Source organism: Hyperolius riggenbachi, chromosome 6, assembly GCF_040937935.1.
Source record: "Hyperolius riggenbachi isolate aHypRig1 chromosome 6, aHypRig1.pri, whole genome shotgun sequence".
Lineage (NCBI taxonomy): Eukaryota > Metazoa > Chordata > Amphibia > Anura > Hyperoliidae > Hyperolius > Hyperolius riggenbachi.
The window spans coordinates 104,436,774-104,463,473 of NC_090651.1; the positions used below are offsets into that span (position 1 = coordinate 104,436,774).

Genomic DNA, 26,700 nt, shown 5'->3' on the forward strand with positions numbered 1-26,700 from the left:
CTGTATGTGCTTGGAATCGTGGCAATCATTAAAAACCCATCCTTGTGGATGATCCTGCTCTGGGACACCTAATAGAACAATATCAACCAGTATGCACATTACCTTCAGAGACTAGTCCGAAGAGGAGCCCTGGACTAAATGCCACTCACACACAGAAAACATAACACTTGCTACCTAATCCATTTCCTAGTTGTAGCATCGGATCACAACCGATGAAGAGTGAACTGTATATAGACTTCGAATTACACTGCAATACAGTGTGCAAAACGGTGTTCCCTGCAACGCAGCATGTCAGTGTGAAAGTACCCTAAGGCTGTGCAATGGCTGAACTTCTGGTGACTCCCAGCAGCCTAAATGTTTTTTGAGTTTACTGGGCACCTGTGCCAATGTGCTAGCACCAACTTTAACTGATTCGGTTAAAGAGGAATTTAAGCGAAAAGGAGAAAAAAAAATGAATACATTGTAAAGTGAGATGTTAAAACAGGGGTCCCCAAACTTTTTCGGTCAAGGGCCCGGGTCAAAATAGTTCAGACTGCTGGGGGGCCAGAGTATACATAAAATGATATAGAAAAGCATTACATTGTATTGCAGACAGCGCCTACTAACAAATGCAGCCTCATGTCTCAGCACGTCAGCATGTTCAGATAGTATGCCCACATACAGTTATCATGCCACCAACACAGCAAGTGCAGATATTGTGACCCTAGCATAGCAACTCATATGTGATGTTGTGTTTTTTGTTTTTTTTTATAAATATACACATGCGCAGAGGGAGATATTGGTTGCTTGGCAGTTCACATCAGTCGTTATTTACCACAATGCAACAAGGCTCCCACAGTGTGCTGTCAGGACCTAGGTCCTGACAGCACACTGTGGGAGGGGTTTCACCACAATATCAGCCATACAAACATCCCTGATGAACTATTTGAGAAAAGGTAAACATTTCTCATGGGAAAGGGGGTATCATCTACTGATTGGTATGAAGTATAATCCTTGGTTACAGTTACTCTTTAAAGATAATCTGTACATTTTACATTTCTCATGTAAAAGTGGGTATCAGTTGCTGATTGGGATAAAGTTCAATTCTTGGTCGGAGTTTCTTTTTAAAGCTGAATTATCTTCTGTTATAAGAAGGTAAATGATAAAAATCTTGATGAGATGTTGACTTAAAGAGAATCTGTACTCCAAAATTCTTACAATAAAAAGCATACCATTCTATTCATTATGTTCTCCTGGGCCCCATTGTGCTGATTCTGCCACTCCCTGCTGCAATCCTGACTTGTAATTGCCAGTTTTAGGCAGTGTTTACAAACAAAAGACATGGCTGCTAACCAGCTTGTGATAGGCTCAGATAAGCTCAGTCTGTGACTCATACAGAGCCTGCAGGGGGCCTGGAGAGGGTGTGTATAGCTTCTATCCAATCACAGCAGAGCAGCAGATTCCTGCCTGAGCGCCTGAACCCGACAAAGCAGTCAGAGAAAAGAAGATTAGATTATATAACAGAGATAATACAACCACTGTGCAACTAGGAAAGGCTGCAGTAAGACAGACCACATTAGAACAGGTATAGGAACTTATAGGATAGAAGAAATAAGGCTGAACATTTTGTTACAGAGTCTCTTTAAATCCTTAGTGGCTCACTTTAGAGATATCAAATGTGAAATGTAAAGTACTATTCTCACCTGGAGGTCTGCTTTAAATAAAACCAAAGTAAACCTTGGTTAATATTCTAGAAGAATATTATCATTGTTTCTTTTTTAACAAATCTATCTTCTTGGTGAAGCTCATAACACATACACCGAACTACATGTTACTGCAGGGAAATGTTCCTGTTTGGATGGTTGTTAGCAATCATATAAATTTCCTCTATATAAAAGGGTCTAACTACAATCATTTCAGGCTTGGAATACCACTGCTATGCCTACAGATCAGCTGATCATGCCCAATTACCCTAGGCTTATTTCTATCTCCATTAAATCTCGCAGCCAATCAGAACAGAGCAACGCGTTGGTAAGCACAATGCTAATATCCTGAACTGTGCTGGCTCGTAGAAAAAAAATGTTAATAACATAATTAGTTTAATCTTTTACACTGAAATGTAAACACCTCCTTGTCTATAAATATTTATGCTTGATAAATATTTATAGATCCTGCACTGAGAATTGTTGATGCTGTAGATGAAATTTTGAGTGGAGCTTGAGTGTAAAATTTGTTTCCGCGCTTGTGTTTTACGTTACCTTTTTTTTTAATTTTTAAAAACAGTTGGTATATTGGAAAAAGAATTAACCGAGCTATTTTGGATACATCTCAAGTATTGCGCGCTGCTAAAGATAGTTGGATGTTCTTGATGCATTTAAATAGCTTTTGATAACTTCTGTTGGTGCTAAAGTGGATGACTCCTGAATAATGTAATCAGATTAAGATTCAGAATTAAAACATGAGACGTTTAATGACAAAAAAAGGGAGGAGGGGTTGCGTATTACACACGGAAAAACTGTTTTTTTTCCACGAGGCAAAATGATAGTATTAAGCACAGAGATCCTTCTGTCTGACCTGTCCACTGGGAAGATAGAGCTCTTCTAGGTTTGCATGAATAAGCTTATGAGTAATGTGCGCATCTCACTAGCATATAGCCACAAACAAGCCCTGCATCCAAGCACTGGGGACCCATGCTTCCAGGAAATGGAATCTGCAGCTAACACCGAGAATATAATATCCAATTATTAGGTCCAAAACAAGCAGTGACAGCTCAACATTACAGGCAAAGAGTAAAGCTGCCCATACACTGGCACATGGTCAGCAGATTTAACCGCATACATATTAATTGGCCGGCGGGAAATTTGGGCGCAGGATATAGCCTGTGTATGGCTTATCCTGCTGCTGCACAAGTTCCTGGCGGTGTTAAATACTATTCCCCCCTCTAGGTCCACGTGGTGAGTTACAGTGTTTTAGATGCAACTTCAGCTCCGCCGAAGTTACTGACTGTGTGCCGCTATAGCCGTAATTCCTATTACGGCCTATGGTGGCACCGGCTGCGCCCAAATCTCCTGCACTGTAATTACAGCACTCGGATTTGACCATCAGATAGATCCCTCTCTTATTGAATCAGAGAAGGATCTATTGATGCCAGTGTAGTTCAAACAGATAGCCAATAGATTTCAGCATGAAAATCTGTACACCCCTCCAAATCCCTCCCCCCCCCCCCCCCCGGTCACACATATGTGCTATGTAGCCCCCCAGGCTGAGTGTTCACCTCTCCACTGGTGCATTTCCTCCTATGTCACACATCTTTCTCATTTTTCTCCATGGCCACGGGGAGTGCTTGTACCATGTGACCCCGCCGTATACAATTTGCTGGTCCCAGCATTTAGCCTATTTTTGTTAGGGCAAAAGTGTGTGTGTGGGGTGGGCTTATGTGCAGGTTGACCTATCCATGGAGATATATGACACTAATAATAATTATTATAGTTGTCTAGAGTCTTAAAAATTAAGGTAATCTTTTCGATACGTTCAGACAACCAAAAACTAAAACAAATGTGAATGTCTTTTCTCTCTTGGTATATTCAAGCAGATATCCACACTCGAAAGGATCCAAACAATTAAGATGACATTGATTGCTATTAATTTATACAACATTATCTCCTATAACACTGTGCGCAAAGATAAAAACAAGCAATAACAGATCCATAAAACATTCGGGGTAAATACAGCTGTAAATACAAAAAAACGCAGGAACAACAAGATCCAGCAGGTGATAAGACTTCTGGCTGTGTAACTTGCAATCTAAAGGCATAAATGCTCCTTTCTACATTGTTGCAGGCTGTAGAAGCAATTGCTATTCATCCTTAATTACATATGGCATCAGATAATACAGTGCGTCTTACTGCTGGAGCATCCACTGAAAATTCGGCACAGATGCTGATCAAGGGCGAGAGAGCGTCTTGGCGACTAACTTTTAATTTCCTGTCTTTCAGATACTCCCTCCATGCTAGGCTGGGTTCCTGGTGTTGAGCACCTTCTGTGCATTATACCACTTGGGAGCCTAATTCACCAGTTTAATAGAAGTTTTCTGACATATATGCTGATGATGACATGCAGTTATAGTCTTCCATATAGTCATCTGTCCCCGAGGCCCTGTCATTGCTGTCGGATGGCTTCTCAAATATCTGAATTAGATGAGTAGTAATTTTCTGGTGCTGAATGCTGTGTCTATTTTTATTATCTCCCTAACGCAGTTAAGCTTGGTTCTAGTCTGTCCTCTTTACATGTCTCTGACCTTTTCTTTCCTTTTATTATTTTATGGGACTTAATTTCATGTATTGTTCGTTCCTAAATGTGAGCAGGCTGGTTGAAGCAAACAGGGATTGAGCTTGGACTGCTCATTTAGCAGCGAGATCTGTGAACCTTCAGAAGTTCATGCCATTTTTAGCTGCTGGCGATGTGAGGCAGGCTGCTTTATTCCACCTTGCGGGTCCTGAGATAGCACCCCTATAATTAGAATTTTAGAGCACAGTGTAATTAGAGCTGGCACCATCTCTTTGTGCCGCTTAGAGCTCTCAACAGTCACAATGCTTCACAGGCAGCCACTGCAAATTTAATGTAAACACTCTAATTCACCGTCGTTATCATCATCATTATCCTTGCAGCCTTAAATCGTAACCACATTTTCTAAAATACCGTGCACGACCTCTTCCTCCACCTACACAAAGTAAATATGGCTTATTTGCTAAAAGGAATAAACTCTTTGTCTGCCTCATGCCTTGACCATTCTGGCCCCTGAAACGATCGATACATATATGGGCAGTCATCATCTATGGAAAGTATATGGTGTTGCAGGCTTCAGCAGTCACTGGATATAAGAGCTGATACACTCTCTGCAGTGTCAGGAGAAGGAAGCACTGTAGAAGGTCCCAATGCCTATTTATATAAGAACACTAGCCAGTACATGGCTTTCTAAGTAGGTGGTTCTATCCTGAAAGCAGACCTGTTCCTCGGACCCCCAGCAAGCGGTAAACTCTTACCCTTCTGCAGCAGTCTGACCAGGAACTTACAAAAACTGCAGCATCAGGACTAACATTAAAAAGCAATGGAGAAGGAATGGGGGCATGGCAGTGCATCTGCTGTAAGACAGCCCGTGCTGGGTGATGCCTGCAGTCTTCTGTGCTGTTTTCACAGCTTGAGCTCACAGAGTGAGCATTAGCTGGGGACGACTGTGCTAGAGAAGGGCACTGGCACCATGGTAACACTGCATGAGAACCCGAATACCATGATGGGAACTCCATGCCCTGACATCCAGGGTACAGTGGGCGGAGATTCGGAGTTAAAGCCCCGGATCTTCAGCCCTAACGACACGCCTGCATTGCACCAATTTGTAAACATCTCAGTAATATAGCAATGCTATAGACCTGATAGTCTCCACCTTCAAATGTGTTACAGGGCCGTCAAGGGTCCTACATAAAGTAAGCATTGTCCATTGTAGCCATCAATAGCTTGAATTCATGTACAGTATGTTGTTTTTAAATATAATTTATATTATCTTACAAGGCAATGGGCGAAACCTTAGTTTTGTCTCTCCAGTTTCAAATTAGGTAACCTGTAGAATACTGTGTCTTATTTACTAGCACATCATGTCCCAACTCTCATACCGGACTGTCTTTTCATGTTATTTACACAGACTAAGTTGAGTTGTGGTAAAACCCATCTAAGCATTACTTAGCATTAATGTTTCTGCTGTCAAAATAATAATAACTAATCCCAAAGAATAGTGGAAATAGGCCCTTCTACTGTATTAAATTAGAACAAATATCAATATTAATCAGGGATGGGGCATTCAACACCACTTATCAACCATACACAGAGCCGTTTATACATCTTAAACAGTTAAGACGTATAAATGAGTATTACAGCATCATGTTGATGAAATTAGAATAACGAAGATTGGAGAATACTTTTTATATTTCCGGTTGTTTATATCTCCGGTTGTTTACCTGGACATGCCTCAATTTATTTTTAGATACAACACAGTCTATGGTAAGGAGGTTTATGTATTTATAGCGGGGATAAGTAATAAGAAAAATCTCTCAAAATGTGAATCAGCTTCACCCAAGAGACAGATGTTGGGACTAGCAAATCAAAGCTTCTGATCAATTTACTGTACTGGCTAAAAAGTGTCAAGCATATCTTAAAGTGAACCTCCAGACTAAAAATCTACTCAGCAGCACTGAAAAGGCTTTGTGTTTCTTTAACAGTTTCACAGCATCGGAACTTTGCTTTTCTTATGGAAGCCTTATTTTTAGCTGCATTTTTAGCTAAGCTCCGCCCCATCAAAGAAAACTGTCACCTCCTTTCAACCAAAAAGATAGCTGCCTTCATGAAGTCAAACATTTGCCTGTTCTTTTAAAACAAGGTGGGTAAGAGATTATATTACCTATCTATTTTAATTAACATAACTAATGTAACTTAATGACAGTATGTTTGTTTAGGCTGAAGTTCCTCTTTAATGTGATATTCCACTTTTCATGGTCAATGTTTTAGCCACCTGCCACCTTCCTTCCCCATTAGGGAATTCATATAACATAGTCGCCTTTAACAAACAACAAACAACAGACAGTGATATATGCAGTGCCAGGAACCCTTGAGCATATCTCTTCCTGTATACGTCGAATATACAGGAAGTACGGCATGGTATCATTGTGCCCTGCCACAGGTTTTGGATCTATACACAGGTACACAGTTGAGTGTAAAAATATGGCCACTGAAAGGGGCATTCGGATAGTGCCTGACAAGGCCAGATTTATACTTTTTGTGCCCGTAGGCCAGGTATGTTGTGGAACCCCTTCCATGTGCACTGCTCCTCCCATTCCATGTGCAGCCCCTCTTCCATGTGTATCATGCATGTACTGTATGCCATCTCTTTCGTGAACAGTTTGCTTTGGTATCAGTTCAGTTTCCCTTTTTAATGTGTTGCACTCCATTTTCAGCCTCATCTTTCATATGTAGCAACCTCTCTTTCATGTTCAGGTGCCCCCTTGAGCTGCAGCCTCCCAAGGCCTGGGCCTTTGTATCCTTTCCAGAAATCCGGTCCTGGTGCCTGACCTTGGGCTATGCTGAGAAAGGAAAAGGAGACCATGCAATATTAGTCCATTATGTGTAGTTGGTGATGGTGGAGGTGGTGATTGCTGAAGTCTAGTGAGTTTATTTTTTTTTATTTAAAAACAGTTTTTCCATAAGTTTTTAAAGTCATCACAGCAAAAAAAAAAAAACCAACCAAACAAACAAAAACATAAGACAGTTTCTTGTAAATAATCATTATTTAGTTCACTTAGGTATTTATTAGTTAAAGTGAACCTTAAGCCTGTGAAAAAAAATGAGATTAACTCACCTGGGGCTTTCCTCAGCCCCCTGCAGCCGATCGGTGCCCTCGCAGCTCCGGTCCGATGCCTCTGGACCCGCCGGCGAACACTTCCGGTTTAGCCGTCACCGGCCGACAGGCATGGGAACGCGAGTGATTGTTCGCGTTTCCAGCCTGTATATCGCCCCCTATGCAATAGCAGCATAGGGGGCGATATACAGGCTGGGAACGCGAACAATCACTCGCGTTCCCATGCCTGTCGGCCGGTGACGGCGAAACCGGAAGTCGTCGCCGGCGGGTCCAGAGGCATCGGACCGGAGCTGCGAGGGCACCGATCGGCTGCAGGGGGCTGAGGAAAGCCCCAGGTGAGTTAATCTCATTTTTTTTCACAGGCTTAAGGTTCACTTTAAGATAAACACTTCTATAGACAGTTGGGCCTGCAACTAACTCAAGAAGTATGGAGGTGTTGATATGATTCAGCGATCACTTTGAATTTGAGCTATTTTTTGCTGCTTCTGCACAGTATTTCCTGCCAAAAATTATTTGAAATATGATGCTCAAAGGCACCAAATTTCAACAGAAAAAGAATTGTTTATTTTTATGGCACGGGCAGCTGGACAGGATATTTTACTTTAAATAAGGGGAGCTTTTTATGGGGGATGAAGAAAATACATTTTATTTTATTTAATAGCCTCTATATTTCATTGCATGAAAGAGAAAGTGCAGTAAATCTGAGAGTGCAATCACGGGGCGTATGTTTTTGAAATGTTATTATGTCAGGTGGAATTAAATCACTGAGAGAAAGTAAATACAGTCTGGCAGTTTGTGCTAGTGGTGAATGTGGCTACTCTTCCTTCTGAGACTGACCTTATGAACAGGGTCTGTGCTTTCCACTGACCTTTTGAGATGCTCCAATTGTGGCAGGGATATGGATTTCAAAGCATTTAAAGTGTGCTTCCATCTAAGAATAGCAATACCTAGGTTTTTCTCGAATACCGCTATCAACAGCACGTCCATCTGCCCTGTCCCTCAAACCCGCTGCCTGGGTGTCACCCTCGACTCAGCACTCTCCTTCGCACTCTCCACTCTTCTTTGAGACTGTCAAAAATATTGAAAATTAGACAAGTTGGTGCTTAAGTTTTTATCATAGCAATTTGCATATACTCCAGAATGTTATGAAGAGTGTTCAGATGAATTGCATAGTCCTTCTTTGCCATGAAAATTAACTGAATCCCAAAAAAAACCTTTCCACTGCATTTCATTGCTGTCATTAAAGGACCTGCTGAGTTCATTTCAGTAATCGTCTTGTTAACTCAGGTGAGAATGTTGACGAGCACAAGGCTGGAGATCATTATCTGTCAGGCTGATTGGGTTAGAATTGCAGACTTGACATGTTAAAAGGAGGGTGATGCTTGAAATTATTGATCTTCCATTGTTAACCATGGTGACCAGCAAAGAAACGCATGCAGCCATCATTGCGTTGCATAAAAATGGCTTCACTGGCAAGGATATTGTGGCTACTAAGATTGCACATAAATCAACAATTTATAGGATCATCAAGAACTTCAAGGAAAGAGGTTAAATTCTTGTTAAGAAAGATTTAGGGCATTGAAGAAAGTCCAGCAAGCGCCAGGATCATCTCCTAAAGAGGATTCAGCTGCGGGATCTGAGTGCAACCAGTGCAGAAGTTGCTTGGGAATGGCAGCAGGAAGGTGTGAGTGCATCTGCATGCACAGTGAGGCGAAGACTTTTGGAAGATGGCCTGCTGTCAAGAAGGGGAGCAGAGAAGCCACGTCTCTACCAAAAAAACATTATGGACAGATTGATCTTCTGCAGAAAGTATGGTGAATGGACTGCTGAGGACTAGGGAAAAGTCATATTCTCTGATGAAGCCCCTTTCTGATTGTTTGGGGCAACTGGAAAAAGGCTTGTCAGGAGAAGAAAAGGTGAGCGCATATCATCAGTCCTGTGTCATGCCAACAGAAAAGCATCTTGAGACCATTCATGTGTGGGGTTACTTCTCATCCAAGAGAGTGGGCTCACTCACAATTTTGCCCAAAAACACAGCCATGAATAAAGAATGGTACCAAACCACCCTCTATCAGCAACTTCTTCCAACAATCCAACAACAAATTGGTGAAGAACGATGCATTTTCAAGCATGATGGAGCACCGTGTGATAAGGCAAAAGTGATAACTAAGTGGCTCGAGGACCAAAACGTTGACATTTTGGGTCCATGGCCTGGAAACTCCTCAGATCTTAATCCCATTGAGAACTTGTAGTCTTTCCTCAAGAGGCGGGTGGACAAACAAAAACCAGCTAATTCTGAAAAAAACTCAAAGAAGTGATTAGGAAAAAATTGTTTGCTATCAGTCAGGATTTGGCCCAGAAGATGATTGAGAGCATGCCCAGTCGAATTGCATAGGTCCTGAAAAAGAAGAGCCAACACTGCAAATACTGACTCTTTGCATAAATCTTATGTAATTGTCAATAAAAGCCATTGAAACATATGAAGTGCTTATAATTATATACTGTATCAGTACTCACATAAACAGCTGAAACAAAGATCTAAAAGCAGTTTAGCAGCAAACTTTGTGAAAACTCATATTTTTGACAGTCTCAAAACTTTTGGCCAGGACTGTACATTAGCGCTTTATAAATAAAGTTTATTAATAATAATGCTGACCACCAGTGCTTCAATCAATTTACTCTCCATTGTTTTCTTGAAAATATAAGACTAGAGATGTTTTTCATATACAGCTAATATTCTTTTTACTCTAGGCAAAAACATGAGGAGCACAGGCAGATTTATCTTAGGAGCCTATAGGCACAGAAGTTCTGCAAATCCACATGCTGAACTACACTGCAAGTGTGCTGGCTGCCCATTTCCTGTCTGGTGTGGCCATCATTCCCTTCCTCTGCCCAGCATGCCTGTGCTTTTCATTCTGGAGACACACTGATGTTCCTACCCCTGGAGCATAGAGAGCTGGATGGGTGGGCTGGACATGGCTCCATGATGGTGAGCTGCCTGTCACTATACTGGCGCCTCTAGGCTCATGCCTAGTGTTCCTAGGGCTAAATTCAGCCCTGATGAAGAGTAACAAAGAAGACAGATTGCAAAATGAGGGGAATATTAGTATTTTGAAAATAGTCAGCAAATACAAAAAGCCGTGAAACACATTACGAAGAAGAGACCATGTTCAAAACCAGACATATTCCTAATGTAATAATGGAGTTTGCCATTGCAAAGTGTACATTAAATTATTTGTTTATTGCATTAATTAAGAACATGTGTAATTCCTTTTTTGTCTGCTCTCTTGTAAATGTGCTTCACTGCATTTTGCATGTGCTGACTTTTTTTTTTTTTTAAATACAGACATTGCATTTGTTTAGCAATTAGCCTTGTTTGTGCCTCATTGGCTGTGCTGTAGATATTTTGAGATATTTTGATATAAATGTTCCGCTAGGCAAGAAGGAGAGCAGAACAACAACACGCAGAGGCTGTCACATGATCGCACTGCTAATCTTCACATTAAGGTGCTTACAGGTATTTTTAAACAGTTATTTTTATCTTGGTACATTAGTGGAAGTGGCATACGGCAAATAAAACCGAGCCTGGAAAGGGGCTTCAAAGTGAACCTCTTGTTTAATTGAAAATTTGCTAAAAATACTTCTCAGCACTGAACAATGCTGCTTGTAATTTAATGTTATTAAAAACAATCTTTGCATTTCAAATTACAGTCAGGTATGAATTTCGACAATTGCCTGTAAGTGAAATTGCATTATGCTGTGAGCCTGTGATCTGTATTCTCTTTGTGCAGGGTGGAATGCCCAGCTTACTGTGTAATCAGTTGCATCGGGTGGGTACGTGTTATACATTTTCCACCCCTGAGGTATTCCTCCAACTGGCACCAAACGTGGACACTCCCATTTATCAGGGTTTCTGTTAGGGACTGTGTTAAATAACTGCCATTTTTATTGCTTCATGCATATGTTTTACAAGCTTACATGAAATTAGCATTAAGTTTTGCCATTAATCCCTGCAACAATGTATAGAGCTGAATTGAAGAAACTGAATCGAGGTTTTTAATGATTTATAGAAACAATTTCTGGACCCATCTAGTCAGGTATATTTAGCAAACATTACAGAATACACAGGGGTGCTGCTAAGGTTTTTGTGTTCACATTCACAAGCAGCACATAGTTTGTGGCCTTTCACCCCATCCCTTCAGTCAGAGGCTCCTTCTCCCATAATAATAGGGAGCCAAAGGTCCCCTCCAAAAAATACATAGTCCTCAGGATTGGTAGGTAGTCAAAGGTGCACCCCTAGTGTTTCGTACCCACCCCCAGTATAAGTAGTCAAGGGGCCAAGGTTTCTCCTAACATAAAAGCCCCCAAGTTTAGGCATTTGGGTGTCCCCCCAGTATAGATAGTTGCCCCCAGTAGCCAAAGGTGACCACCCTCTCCTATAGGACATTGGTGTTCCTGATGTCTTCACATCAACAACACTCACAGATCACAGATCAGTGCTGACCCAAAGAGAAAAGAGCAGGGCACAGTAACTGTGCAGCACACTTCAAATACAGGAAATGAGCAATGACCTCATTCTGCATCTGTACTCCGTGGTCAGTGCACCGCTCTCCCCTCGGTTTATGTTACTGCTGATCTTAAGGTCGGTGTGTGAGTGTCAGGGAGGCAGCAGCAGCCATTCAAGTCACAGAAAAAGCAGCCCTGGCAACATGGGATGCCCCTGCTGCAGGTGAGGCCTCAAGAGGCTGCTTGGTTCCTCTGGGCCAAGCAGCTCCCCTGCGTTTACAGCACACTTTGTTGCTTGCACACAGCTGAGTACAATTTAATGAACTTCCCTAAATGTTTGAACATGCCTAAATTATTATTTTTCCCCAGTACCCTAAAGTCGAGGAAAAAGTCTACTGGTCATGCTACACCAGTTAGTGTTTTTAATATAAAATAGGAAACCCACCACAATGGGGGAGAACCCATTGCTGTTTAAAAATTTGAGGCAGTTATGTACACTGGCAAGGAATGACCATTGCATATGGCTTTGAGTTAATAGTGACCATCTGTCATGGTAATCAATGCCGCTGTTAGAGGTTTCAGCTGGTGGTGATGCTCCCGCTGCTGCCTTTTTATCCACTGTGGAAACTGCAACAGGTAAAAGAGGTATCCTTGCTACCATTAGGAAAGGCTTTGGATGGCCACCTTAGATACACTTTCTTGTATTGATATACTTTGACATCATGTTCCTCTGCTGGATTGAGCTCTGCCCCTCTGGTCATGAGTTGGAGATCTAAGAGAATGTTTTTGATGCAACTTCTGTGGAGTTCAATCTATAAGAACAGCCAGGAACATAAAAGAACTCATGTGCCTCAAGGTACCTAATGTTCAGGAAACAGATTTCTGTGGGTAAGGCAGCAAAACATTGTTTTCAGCTTCTCCCCACGGACAGCCAGTTTCATATTTCTAATATGTTGTACACTATATTATAATTCATTTTCTACAGTAAATGGAATGGTGTTTAGATAGTGCCAGGTCAATACCTACTGCTACCATAATGCCTTTAGATTGCATGGGGCACATCGTATCAACCACTGCGCCAGTGATGATAGGGATCTGATTTTTCAGCTTGCTCGATCAATATTTCTGACCAATTTTGGCCAAAAATTGTTTGAATCCTTAATAGGGCACGCTTTTTGCTGCACCAATTTCAATCCAATTCGATAATTATTGAATTGAATGGTCGATAGGCTGCAAAATTGCTAGATGTATGGCCACCTTTATAAATACACTTAATTAAAACAATAATCGTTTTAATTGTTTGTCAGCTCTGAATCACTGACACTTGCATTCACCTGCACTATTCCACAGCTGTCCTCACCGCACGCAGGCCCATCTCACTCCAGCCAGCGATATCAGACAGGAGGTTCCTGATGCTCTGCTTGTGACACTCAATCCCCGGCTAAGTGCAACACAAGCCTGCATGCTGGTATACCGGTGCAGCACCCCAGCCATCAGAGCAGGTAAGATTATTCTACCCACTGATTTTTTGAACTGATTCTCTGGCTTGAATGTGTACTCTTTTTCTTTTTCTAGTGCCTTGTCCTAACTGGTCTCCTTGGAGAAACACCCACAGCCATTCAACCATCTATCCACCACCCCTACCTCACCCATTACTTCCTTGGGCCTCACCTAAGTGTACCAATTCTTCAGGTTACCAAGAACACCTGTATAATTTCACTTTAAGTGATATAATTTGTGCTCCCGTAGTGGGATTCCTGGGTGAAATAAAGATTTCCTCATTGCTGCATCTTCACTGCCTTCTGAATGCCAGCCGTTAAAGTGTCCCTGAGACTAAAGAGGTCACAGGTTTTATACTTACCTGGGGCTTCCTCCTGCCCCCTTGAGGCCACTCGGTCCCTCACCATCTCCTGGGCCGTTCCTGTCTCCCACTGGGCAGCCTGTAATTCTGGCCGAGTCACACTTCATTGCGCATATGCAGGCCGGCCGCGTGCGCTCCCCGACACCCTCCCATGGTGTGCACATGGCGGGCTGCGCATGCCATATGAAGCACGATTCACTCCCAGTACCATGCTGTCCAGCAGGAGACAGGAGCAGCCAGGGGAGATAGCAAGGGACCAAGTGGCCTCAAGGGGGCTGGAGGAAACTCCAGATAAGTATAAAACCTCAGACCTCTTTGGTCTCAGGTTTCCTTTAATACTAAACAAAACCTTTGTAAAAATCTGGTGTGGATCTTTGGAAGTAAACAAACCTCTAATTCGCCACCCCAATGGTAACAAAAATATTGGTTGGTTACTCATTCCGGCATCAGGCCCTAATGTCAAGTAACCTCCTAAAATGAAAATTGAGACCACTATTGCTAAAATGTGGCTTGCTAAAAAAAGCAATTTTCACTGCAAAATCAGGTTCAACACCGGAGCCTCCCTATCACCATGGTAACAGATAATGAGGAAAAAACATAATACAAATTTGACTTACCTGCCAGCAACATGCACAGCTTAAACACATTTTAAATATTCTTTCTTTATTCTAATAGACAGATGACAGTGTTCATGAACTGTGCCTAATGCTTCAGTCAAACTATTGTAGCGTTCAGAAAGATCTATATGATGTCTTTCAGCACCATGCTATTCTCTGCGAGTCAATGAGAAACCTACACTATTGCTCACAAACTTTAGACAACATGTATAAATGGCTCTGCACGTGAACCTTGCACTGCACATGTGCAGAAGCCAAGTGTCTGACTCAAATGGGAGGCACTACATACTATATACAGGTCCTTCTAAAAAAATTAGCATATTGTAGTAAAGTTCATTATTTTCTGTAATGTACTGATAAACATTAGACTTTCATATATTTTAGATTCATTACACACAACTGAAGTAGTTCAAACCTTTTATTGTTTTAATATGGATGATTTTGGCATACAGCTCATGAAAACCCAAATTTCCTATCTCAAAAAAATTGCATATTTCATCCGACCAATTAAAGAAAAGTGTTTTTAAAACAACAAAAGTCAACCTTCAAATAATTATGTTCAGTTATGCACTCAATACTTGGTCGGGAATCTTTTTGCAGAAATGACTGCTTCAATGCGGCGTGGCATGGAGGCAATCAGCCTGTGGCACTGCTCAGGTGTTATGGAGGCCCAGGATGCTTCGATAGCGGCCTTAAGCTCATCCAGAGTGTTGGGTCTTGCGTCTCTCAACTTTCTCTTCACAATATCCCACAGATTCTCTATGGGGTTCAGGTCAGGAGAGTTGGCAGGCCAATTGAGCGCAGTAATACCATGGTAAGTAAACCATTTACCAGTGGTTTTGGCACTGTGAGCAGGTGCCAGGTCGTGCTGAAAAATGAAATCTTCATCTCCATAAAGCTTTTCAGCAGATGGAAGCATGAAGTGCTCCAAAATCTCCTGATAGCTAGCTGCATTGACCCTGATAAAACACAGTGGACCAACACCAGCAGCTGACATGGCACCCCAGACCATCACTGACTGTGGGTACTTGACACTGGACTTCAGGCGTTTTGGCATTTCCCTCTTCCCAGTCTTCCTCCAGACTCTGGCACCTTGATTTCCGAATGACATGCAAAAGTGGCTTTCATCTGAAAAAAGTACTTTGGACCACTGAGCAACAGTCCAGTGCTGCTTCTCTGTAGCCCAGGTCAGGCGCTTCTGCTGCTGTTTCTTGTTCAAAAGTGGCTTGACCTTCGGAATGCGGCACCTTTAGCCCATTTCCTGCACACGCCTGTACACTCCGGTTTCCTCCCACATTCCAAAAAAAAAACATACAGATAAGTTAATTGGCTCCCACTAAAATTGGCCCTAGACTACAGTACTTACACTACATAATATAGACATATGGCAATGGTAGGGATTAGATTGTGAGCTCCTTTGAGGGACAGTTAGTGACAAGATATATATATATACTCTGTACAGCGCTGCGTAATATGTCGGCGCTATATAAATACTTAATAATAATAATAATAATAATAATAATAATACACGGTGGCTCTACTCCAGACTCAGTCCACTGCTTCCACAGGTCCCCCAAGGTCTGGAATCGGTCCTTCTCCACAATCTTCCTCAGGGTCCGGTCACCTCTTCTCGTTGTGCAGCGTTTTCTGCCACACTTTTTCCTTCCCAAAGACTTCCCACTGAGGTGCCTTGATACAGCACTCTGGGAACAGCCTATTCGTTCAGAAATTTCTTTCTGTGTCTTACCCTCTTGCTTGAGGGTGTCAATGATGGGCTTCTGGACAGCAGTCAGGTCGGCAGTCTTACCCATGATTGCGGTTTTGAGTAATGAACCAGGCTGGGAGTTTTTAAGAGCCTCAGGAATCTTTTGCAGGTGTTTAGAGTTAATTCGTTGATTCAGATGATTAGGTTAATTGCTCGTTTAGAGAACCTTTTCATGATATGCTAATTTTTTGAGATAGGAATTTTAGGTTTTCATGAGCTGTATGCCAAAATCATCAATATTAAAACAATAAAAGGCTTGAACTACTTCAGTTGTGTGTAATGAATCTAAAATATATGAAAGTGTAATGTTTATCAGTACATTACAGAAATAATGAACTTTATCACAATATGCTATTTTTTTGAGAAGGACCTGTATATATCAGCTGAGATGGGCAGATCTCCTTTGACCTCTGCTCTTTTAAGAGCAGCCACATACAAATGTGGTACTTTTGTTTTGGGATGAGTGGGGGCATTGTATTATTGTGTCTGTATGGCTTATATTGTGGTGAAATCCCTCCCACAGTTTGATGTCAGTACCTAAGTCCAGTTTCCTGTCCGTGAGCCTTGCTGCATTGTGGCAAATAACAGCTGTTTCCAACTGCCAAGCAACCAGTATCTCCCTCTGTACATTTGTAAAACTATAGAATAAAAACTTTTAGTCTATCGCATTGTTAGGTGGTGTGGTTATAGATAACGGCAGTTGGTGCTGACTGTTTTTGTTAATGTCTGCCAGCAGTAAAAATGATGACATGCAGGCTGATTGTGGATCAAACAATATGAACACGGCGAACATCTATTATTTCTTACTCGTTTTTCTATTTTTTAACTTCTTACTTAATCAATGTATTCCTTTATTATTTTCCCCTTTCCGCTAAAGTTGGTCTTTAAGTGGTTTGTGCACCTGGAATGGGATTCCTGGGTGAAATAAAGATTACCCCATTGCTGCATCGTCGCTGTCTTCTGAATGTCAGACCTTAATAACAAACAAAACCTTTATGAAAATCTGGCGTGGATCTTTGGCCATAAACAAACCTCTAATTCACCACTCCAATAGCAACACAAATATTGGTTGGTTCCTCATCCCAGTAGCTGGCCCTAATGACAAGTAACCACCTAAAATTAAAATCAAGACCACTATTGCTAAAATGTGGCTTGCTGAAAATGCAGTTTCTACTGCAAAATCAGGTTCAACACCGGAGCCTCCCTATCGCCATGGTAACAGATAATGAGGAAAAATCATAATACAAATTTGACTTACTTGCCAGCTACATGCACAGCTCAAACACATTTTAAATATTCTTTCTTTATTCTAATAGACAGATGACAGTGTTCATGAACTGTGCCTAATGCTTCAGTCAAACTATTGTAGCTTTCAGAAAGATCTATATGGTGTCTTTCAGCACCATGGATAGCTGCCTCTGCTATTCTCTGTGAGTCAATGAGAAACCTACACTATTGCTCACAAACTTTAGACAACATGTATAAATGGCTCTGCAAGTGAACCTTGCACTGCACATGTGCAGAAGCCAAGTGTCCGATTCAAATGGGAGGCACTACATACTATATATATATCAGCTGAGATGGGCAGATCTACTTAGACCTGCTTATCAATGAGCAGCCATATACAAATGTGGTACTTTTGTTTTGGGATGATTGGGACATTGTATCTCAACACACGGGCTTAAGTAGCTATTTCATATGAAACTAACTCTTTGTTACAAATGCCCTGCTGCTAACCAAAGCCTAACCTGTGCCTTAGCTTATGGAACATCAACAATAATCTCATTCACTAGAGCTTCCTGAACCATAAAGGGGAGCTACTGTGAAAAAATCCATTAGCTGGTAAAGTACTGTAAATGACATGACCTGGAAGTGGTAGAAACATGAAAGAAAAACAAATGAGGAAGAAAATAGGATGTATGACTCACTAATCACAGACTTTCTAGGTTAGTGTATTTAGCGCTGGAGCTGCAGAGTACCTCACTCACTTGAGGGAGCCAACAAAAGCAGCTAGAGTTAACTCCCCCCCCCCCCGCGCCTTTTGCATGCTTTAGGAATGTTAATACTTTACTAACTATCACTGACCTCTTGCTGCTGGAAGATCTGCACAGCTATAAATAAGAACCTCTCCAGTGGAGCGAGAGATTATTGCCAGCTACATGTCTCCAACAGCAACTGGCAGGTAGGAACAAAGATGGATTTAGAGATTATTCTCTCCTAGGTCAATTTACTTTTGATTCCTTTGCCATTTTCCCTTCTATTCCATAAACAGTCAGACTGTAGCACCCCTCCCCCCACTATGTCCAGCCACCCCCTTCGGCTGCAGCTGCCCTAGACTGTGGCTTACTGTAAGTGGCCTTTGCAGGGATATGGCACAGGAGGGGAGTGGCAAAATGTATTTGCTACCAGTAAGTGCATTAGTGAAGATATTGAAAATGAAGATTACCGGTACCATATTACTCCTGCAGTACAGTGGAAATTCCCATGGCTTTAGTAATCCAGAATACAGAGACTATTGCTGCTAGAGGGGCAAAGATGTGCGGTGTAGGCTTACTGTCAGTTTTTTTAAATTCTTAGCTACCTGTAAATTAAAACTGAAATGTATTTTTAAATAAAATGAAATTACAAAAAGACTTGGGCGTGGCTAATCTATACAGTGGGATGCAAAAGTTTGGGCAACCTTGTTAATCGTCATGATTTCCTGTATAAATCGTTGGTTGTTATGATAAAAAATGTAAGTTAAATATATCATACAGGAGACACACACAGTGATATTTGAGAAGTGAAATGAAGTTTATTGGATTTACAGAAAGTTTGCAATAATTGTTTAGATAAAATTAGGCAGGTGCATACATTTAGGCACTGTTGTCATTTTAATGATTCCAAAACCTTTAGTGGCAGACCAAGAAAAATCTTGGACAAACAGAAGCGACGAATGGTGAGAACAGTCAAAGAACACAGCATTCCAAGAAAAACACCTGCTACCTACAGTAAAATATAATGGTGGTTCCATCATGCTGTGGGGCTGTGTGGCCAGTGCAGGGACTGGGAATCTTGTAAAAGTTGACGGACGCATGGATTCCAAAACCTTTAGTGGCAGACCAAGAAAAATCTTGGACAAACAGAAGCGACGAATGGTGAGAACAGTCAAAGAACACAGCATTCCAAGAAAAACACCTGCTACCTACAGTAAAATATAATGGTGGTTCCATCATGCTGTGGGGCTGTGTGGCCAGTGCAGGGACTGGGAATCTTGTAAAAGTTGACGGACGCATGGATTCCACTCAGTATCAGCAGATTCTGGAGACCAATGTCCAGGAATCCGTGACAAAGCTGAAGCTGCACTGGGGCTGGATCTTTCAACAAGACAACGATCCTAAACACTGCTCAAAATCCACTAAGGCATTCATGCAGAGGAACAATTACAACGTTCTGGAATGGCCATCTCAGTCCCCAGACCTGAATATAATTGAAAATCTGTGTTGTGAGTTAAAGAGAGCTGTCCATGCTTGGAAGCCATCAAACCTGAATGAACTAGAGATGTGTTGTAAAGAGGAATGGTCCAAAATACCTTCAACCAGAATCCAGACACTCATTGGAACCTACAGGAAGCATTTAGAAGCTGTCATTTCTGCAAAAGGAGGATCTACTAAATATTGATTTCATTTTTTTTGTGGTGCCCAAATGTATGCACCTGTCTAATTTTGTTTAAACAATCATTGCACACTTTCTGTAAATCCAATAAACTTCATCTCACTTCTCAAATATCACTGTGCGTGTCTCCTACATGATATATTTAAATGACATTTTTTATCATAACAACCAAAGATTTTGTACATAAAAATCATGACTATTAACAAGGTTGCCCAAACTTTCGCATTCCACTGTATGTATGGCAATTTTTATAATCAAAAAGTAACTTCCCCTTTAACACTTAACGACTGCCTAACGCTGATAGGCGTCGGCAGGTCGCAGGTGGTTTCCCATGGAAACGTTCCATGTCAGTTCACGGAGGGTGTCTCCGTGAACAGCCTGCTCCCCTCCAATCGCAGCTCGCAGGCTAAATGTAAACACGCGGGGAAGAATTCCCCGCTGTTTACATCATACGGCGCTGCTGCGCAGCATAGACGTAAAGGAGATCGGTGATCCCTGGCCTCTGATTGGCCAGGGATCGCCGGCATCTGATAGGCTGAAGCCTATCCTAGGCGGCGCAGGATGGATCGCCGTCCTGTGCCGAACACAGCGTGAGGGAGAGGGAGGGAGGGAGAGGGAGGGAAGGAGAGGGAGGGCGGAAATCGCTGCGGCCCGCAACACACAGATAGCCGGCGGCGATCAGACCCCCCTAGCAGGACATCCCCCTAGTGGGGAAAAAAGGGGGGGAAGTCTGGTCGCCCTGGCTGAAACCTGATCTGTGCTGTGAGCTGGAGAGCCCACGCAGCACTGATCATTCAGAAAAGCCCTGGTCCTTAAGTGGTCAAAAGTTAGCATAGACTCTGACCGTATCCCTCACCCTAATCCTCAACTAGTCTCTAACCTAAAACATATTATCCTTGTTCTGAGATCCACAGGGCTGCAGCAGTGACACCAGAAGCTATTGATTTGGTATGGCTGCCCTCTGGGATGTTTAATTATATTAACCTTACGCTAAAACTGTCCGTTTGAAATGTCTTCCAGTAAATATTGTCTGAAATATAAATAAAGGGGCATTTTCAGCTGCCTTTCCTTGTGTGTTCTTTAACTGTACATTTTTAATACCGGTTTATCAATATTTTCCATGAGTCTCAAATGCCTTCTGTCATTCATGCATTGCGAACAAACAAGTTGACATTTAAACAGCCTGAGAATTCACAGCCAAATGGTAAAACAAGGTTCTACAAGTAAATACTAATAAGTCAGTCAAACTTATGCTGCCAGAATCCGCACCTTCAGTCTGTGTGTTATCTTCTTTCTTATCCTTCCACAATATTTAATAATCTACCTAAAATAATAAACTTGTTAAACCAGACATTTGTGGTATTAAGCTAAACAGGTTGTAGTGAACACTTCAAAATGCTGCAAAATGCTATTATGAAAGTTAGTAGTAGTAAATAAGGGATATAGCTGTTGCTGTGATCGCTTATAAGCAGTGGCGTAGCTAGGGAGCTGTGGACCCCGGTGCAAGTTTTACATTGGGCCCCCCCAAGCACTCTACACATAGCAATTGATAGAGCACACCAAAACCTGCCAGTGGCAACTAGAGTGTCAGAGGTGCAAGTAGGGGATGGGGAACAGTTTCTTAATGATTACCACTATTTAAAGTATCTATAGAAGTGGTTATTATGAGCACAGGACCAATAGAGAGCTAATACTGTAGTTGAGGGAGGGCCCTTCGGGGCCCCTCTGGCCCAAGGGCCCCAATGCGGTTGCTACCTCTGCACCCCCTATTGCCACGCCCCTGCTTATAAGACTTAGGGACAAAATCAAAATTTGTGTGATTTTACTGCTCCTCCTCCAATACTTGCATAGACAGTACAATCCAATAAAACACTGCTTCTAAAAATAACCCTGTCCATCAAAAAACTGTAAACAATGTAATAATTATAGTATAACTCAGCACAGAATATTCATGCTTCAGTGCCCCCCACCAGATAAAAAAAATGAAGCTCACCTGCATTGCGTCCGTAAGTACAAAGCCAGGCCACACTCAGAATAGGATCACTCACCTGGTATAGCAGGAGATCTGTACCTTGTCCACAGCAGCCAGCCAGCACACAGGAGGCAAAATAGATGACCCCCCACACACACACAAAAAAAACATGGCTCCTCTCAGTGTGCATAGCTCCCAACTGTCCCTTTTTCGGAGGGACAGTCCCTTTTTGGGAGCCCTGTCCCTCTGTCCCTCTTTCATTATCATTTGTCCCTCTTTCAGGACTTTGTCCCTCTTTCTAATGTAAATATATATATTTCTATACTAAAAATGTGTTTGATTGACTCTAAACTTTATTCCCAACCTTTAAATTGATATATTACTAATTTTAAAATGTTACTATGAAGGAAAATGAACCAGGATAGAAAGGACCAGTGTGGTTTGAATTATAAAACAGCATATGTTTCTTATGAAATCTTTATGGTATGCGTGACTAGAGTTGTGGTGAGGGCGTGGCCAGGGGGTGTGGCAGGGGTGTGGCTTAAGTGTCCCTTTTTCTCATCTCAAAAAGTTTGTTGGTAAGAGTGTGTACACTTTATTGTTAAAATGTATACAGTTAGCATAAAAAGTTATATCAAGTGTCAGTCTTTCTGGACTCTCAATGAATAAATAGAGCTAGTTTAAAACAATAAGGCAAAAGAGTGCTGCCTCCTCCCTTCCTGACTGGTTTCACTGTTCACTTAAGGCCCATACACACGTCTGATTTTTTTAAACAACAGGTCGTTTGGACGTCCCGTCGTTCAGTCGTCCGGACGTCAAATCAGGCATGTGCACAGTCCGTCGTTCAGCTGATAAGACTGGTAGATCGCTCAAAACCAGTCTTATGAGCTGAATGACGGACTGTGCACATGCCTGATTTGACGTCCAAATGACTGGACATCTAAACGACCTGTCGTTTAAAAAAATCAGACGTGTGTATGGGCCTTAAATCAAGAATACTGTTGTGATGTTCCCTTAAAGGGACACCATCGATTGACATTCTTTTTTCAATTGAGATAGGAAATGTTTGGGAAGTGCTGCTAAGTGTTGGTGTATACATCTGAATCCTTATCTCTCTGTTTACTGTTATCTAATCCCTTTCACACTTTTCACACTTTTCTGAGGGCAGTCTGCTGAAATCCTGATGGCAGACTAAAGGGGCCCATACACTCAGCCGATTTTCTGGCCGATCGATCGATCCCGATCGATCGATCGATTGATCGTTTGAAAATCGGTTGGCCAATCGACCGATCGATGGCCGATTTCGATCGATTTCGATGGATTTCCATCGACCAGGCAGGATGGAAAATTTAGGTCGATCTGATGAGATTGCTTATCAGTTTGCATTGTCCTTAATGGAAATCTGATGGCAAAAAAATGCCATCAGATCGAATTTCAATAGATTTCAAACTGAAATCTATTGGAATTCTTTCCTGGTAAAAATTTTTCTAAAAACGCATCAGATAGATCATCAGATGCATTTCTTATCTATCTGCTGCCAATCTGACAAGTGTATGGGCACCTTAAGCCATGAGGGGAGGGGAGATTCCCTTCACAGTGCATCATTAACTCTGTGTGCAGAGAGCAGAGGGAATGTATCTTATGTGCAACATAAACATCTGTAAGTGTGTGTGTGTGTGTGTGTGTGTGTGTGTGTGTGTGTGTGTGTGCGTGCGTGCGTGCGTGCGTGCGTGTGTGTGTGTGTGTGCGCGTGTGTGCGTGCGCGTGTGTGTGTGTGTGTAACCTGATGTATGAAAACAAAAGTCTGTCAGGTAATCTGCTTCAATATTACACTGTTCTTGGCATGTCAGGTTGCAGATATTCTTACAGATTAATACCCCTGCAAATGAAACATTCCAAACATAGCTAAAATCTACACACAATTAATTACAGCTTTTGCCTCTGATATTTAACATGAAAAGTAGGGAAATGTTTACACAGCTACTTAGACATTATTTGTACATTGTCATTTTAGAACACTTGGTTTGATAGAGTTCCTTTAATATCAGTCACATGATTTAGGTGATCAAGCTCTTTTGCCTAAAGTATACTCAAGCTCAACTAAAAAAATACAAATAAATAAAAATGAAAGCGCTATTTATTTTGGTATCTAGAACCATAATTTGCTAGCAAAAGTCCCTTCCCCACAAGTTGTGGTGGTTTGCCTGATTATTCTTAAAACCTTTGCCTGAGAGACTGTTCAAGGTAAGTGACATTGGCAGCTGGTATGTCATTGTATAATCCACGGGACATGTTATTCTGTTACAGTTGAATTCAGGTTAACCTTAAAGTAAACCTGTAAGGAAAAAAGTCTCCCCTAGGGGGACTCACCTCGGCAGTGGGAAGCCTCTGGATCCTAAAGAGGCTTCCCCCGTTGTCCTATGCAGACCTTTTTCACCACTGGCAACCCCAGGACATTGTGCTCCTCGCACAGGTGCAGTAGCTGCTTGCCGAATGAGCTCAGGCAGAAATAGCCGAGTCTGATCGAGTCCACTCTACTGTGTAGGCACAGGCAGCTTGCAAATGGAAGAAAAAAGCAGAAAAATCGCAATTGCTGAAAAATCTACTACCTCTTTATTTTATGTATTGAGTTTCATTATTATTGATTTTATAGAGTTTCATCCCACTTTAATTGCAATGGAGAAAAGTGACCCAACTATGTTGTCTAGCTGGGGTGTCCAAATCTAAAGACTACCTGTGCACAATTACAAGACTTCAGCAGATAAGGTAGCTTAAAAATATGCATTTCAGCAGCGCCAAAGTTTGCCTAGAGTCCTGCTGTTACTAATGATCTATTTTTTAATGGATATTTGCATTCATTGATCCTTTAAAATATCTGATTCATCCACACTGTTGTAAGGTTGCTCATTCACAGCATGATCCAGACAAGTTTCAAGCGTAGCTTTCAGTAACTGGTCCAGGATTAGGATGTGCAGGGCCTCTCTGTAGCGCTATAACACACACTTGTAGCCATAAAATGTTCATTAGTTTTCCCAGTTTGGGTTCATGTTTAAATTAAAATCTTATAGCCACAATGTAGGAGTAAGCAGAGAGTGTACAGCCTTAGAAAAAATATCTTAACATGCCTGAACTGTGGGCTTATTGGCCAAAGTATCAATTCTGTGCATCCCAAAAATGTCAGAGCATTGTTAAATTTTATTTTTACTGGCCTGGGGGAAAGTGGCACCTTTCGAACTTAAAAGGAAATGATGATGAAATATAATTAAAAGAGAAAGTATTTTTATATTATCTTCCACTACAGAGAATAAATTCCATGTCTGCTGGTCAGAGTCTCCACGTTATTAACACTTTATTTTACCAGCTGGACAGGAGACAGAGCAGGATGTCATCAGACAGCAAGTCTAGGGAGCAGGCCTGGATTTACATCACAAGAACCCATTGGCACAGATGTTCTGGCACCCTACACTTCGCCCTCCACAGATCTACAAACCCTCGACGAACTGCACCGCAAGTGTGCTGGCTGTTCCCACTGTCACTTCTCCCTTACTTCTACTACTAGGTAGCCACAGATGTCCCTTAATACTGAGTGTACCTCTGGCCAGGGGTCTAGTCCTGGAAAAAGAAGTGAGCGCACTCACCCTAAAAACCTCTGCGCCGCGCCCAAAAATGGTCGTGGTCAAGCATAGCGTGGGCGTGGTCATGGGTGGGGCCAAATATACATGGCCTTAGCAGTGGTATAAAAGGTCTGCCAGGGGAAGTTTGAGCTCTATCGTAGTGTATCCCCCAAAAGTAGATGTAATCTGACAGCATTTCACCAAAAATACACATAATCTGGCAGAGGTTCCTCCAAAATACAGATAATATGGCAGTGGTTCCCCCAAAATAGACAATCTGGCAGCAGCAGTTCCCCCAACATACACATAATCTGGAAGCAGTTCCCCAAAATACGCGAAACCTGGCAGTGGATCATCCAAAATACACGTAACACTAAAAATACATGTAATCTGGCAGTAGTGGTCCCCCAACATACACAATCTGGCAGCGGTTCCCCAAAATACACGTAATCTGGCATCAGCGGTTCCCCAAAAATACAGATCTGACAGCAGTTCTCACAAAATAGGTACCCCCAGTATAGCTAGCCAGGTCTATAGGTGTCCCCAGTATAAGTAGCCATGTGTATAGTTGTCCCCAGAATAGGTGGCCAGATGTAGAGATGTTACCAGAATAGGTAGCCAGGTCTATAGGTGTCCCCAGTATAGCCAGGTGTCCCCAGTATATGTAACCAGGTGTTCAGGTGTCCCCAGTATAGCCAGGTGTATAGGTGCCCCCAGTATAGCCAGGTGTATAGGTGTCCCCAGTATAGCCAGGTGTATAGGTGTCCCCAGTATATGTAGCCAGGTGTATATGTGCCCAGTATATGTAGCCAGGTGTATATGTGCCCAGTATATGTGCCCAGTATATGTAGCCAGGGGTATATGTGCCCAGTATATGTAGCCAGGTGTATAGTGGCCCCAGTATATGTAGCCAGGTGTATATGTGCCCAGTATATGTGCCCAGTATATGTAGCCAGGGGTATATGTGCCCAGTATATGTAGCCAGGTGTATAGTGGCCCCAGTATATGTAGCCAGGTGTATTTGTGCCCAGTATATGTGCCCAGTATATGTAGCCAGGGGTATATGTGCCCAGTATATGTAGCCAGGTGTATAGTGGCCCCAGTATATGTAGCCAGGTGTATATGTGCCCAGTATATGTAGCCAGGTGTATATGTGCCCAGTATATGTAGCCAGGTGTATATGTGCCCAGTATATGTAGCCAGGTGTATATGTGCCCAGTGTATGTAGCCAGGTGTATAGTGGCCCCAGTATATGTAGCCAGGTGTATAGTGGCCCCAGTATATGTAGCCAGGTGTATAGTGGCCCCAGTATATGTAGCCAGGTGTATAG

General features: G+C 42.1%; 1 long non-coding RNA gene across 1 annotated transcript in view; it reads right to left on the bottom strand.

Moving 5' to 3' along the window:
• Positions 1–8,370: 8,370 nt before the first annotated feature.
• LOC137522516 (uncharacterized) overlaps positions 8,371–26,700 on the bottom strand; it is a 42,104-nt gene continuing 23,774 nt past the window's right edge. The window contains exon 3 of the long non-coding RNA XR_011022312.1: positions 8,371–8,449. This is a non-coding gene — a long non-coding RNA (uncharacterized lncRNA). The remainder of the gene's footprint in view (positions 8,450–26,700) is intronic.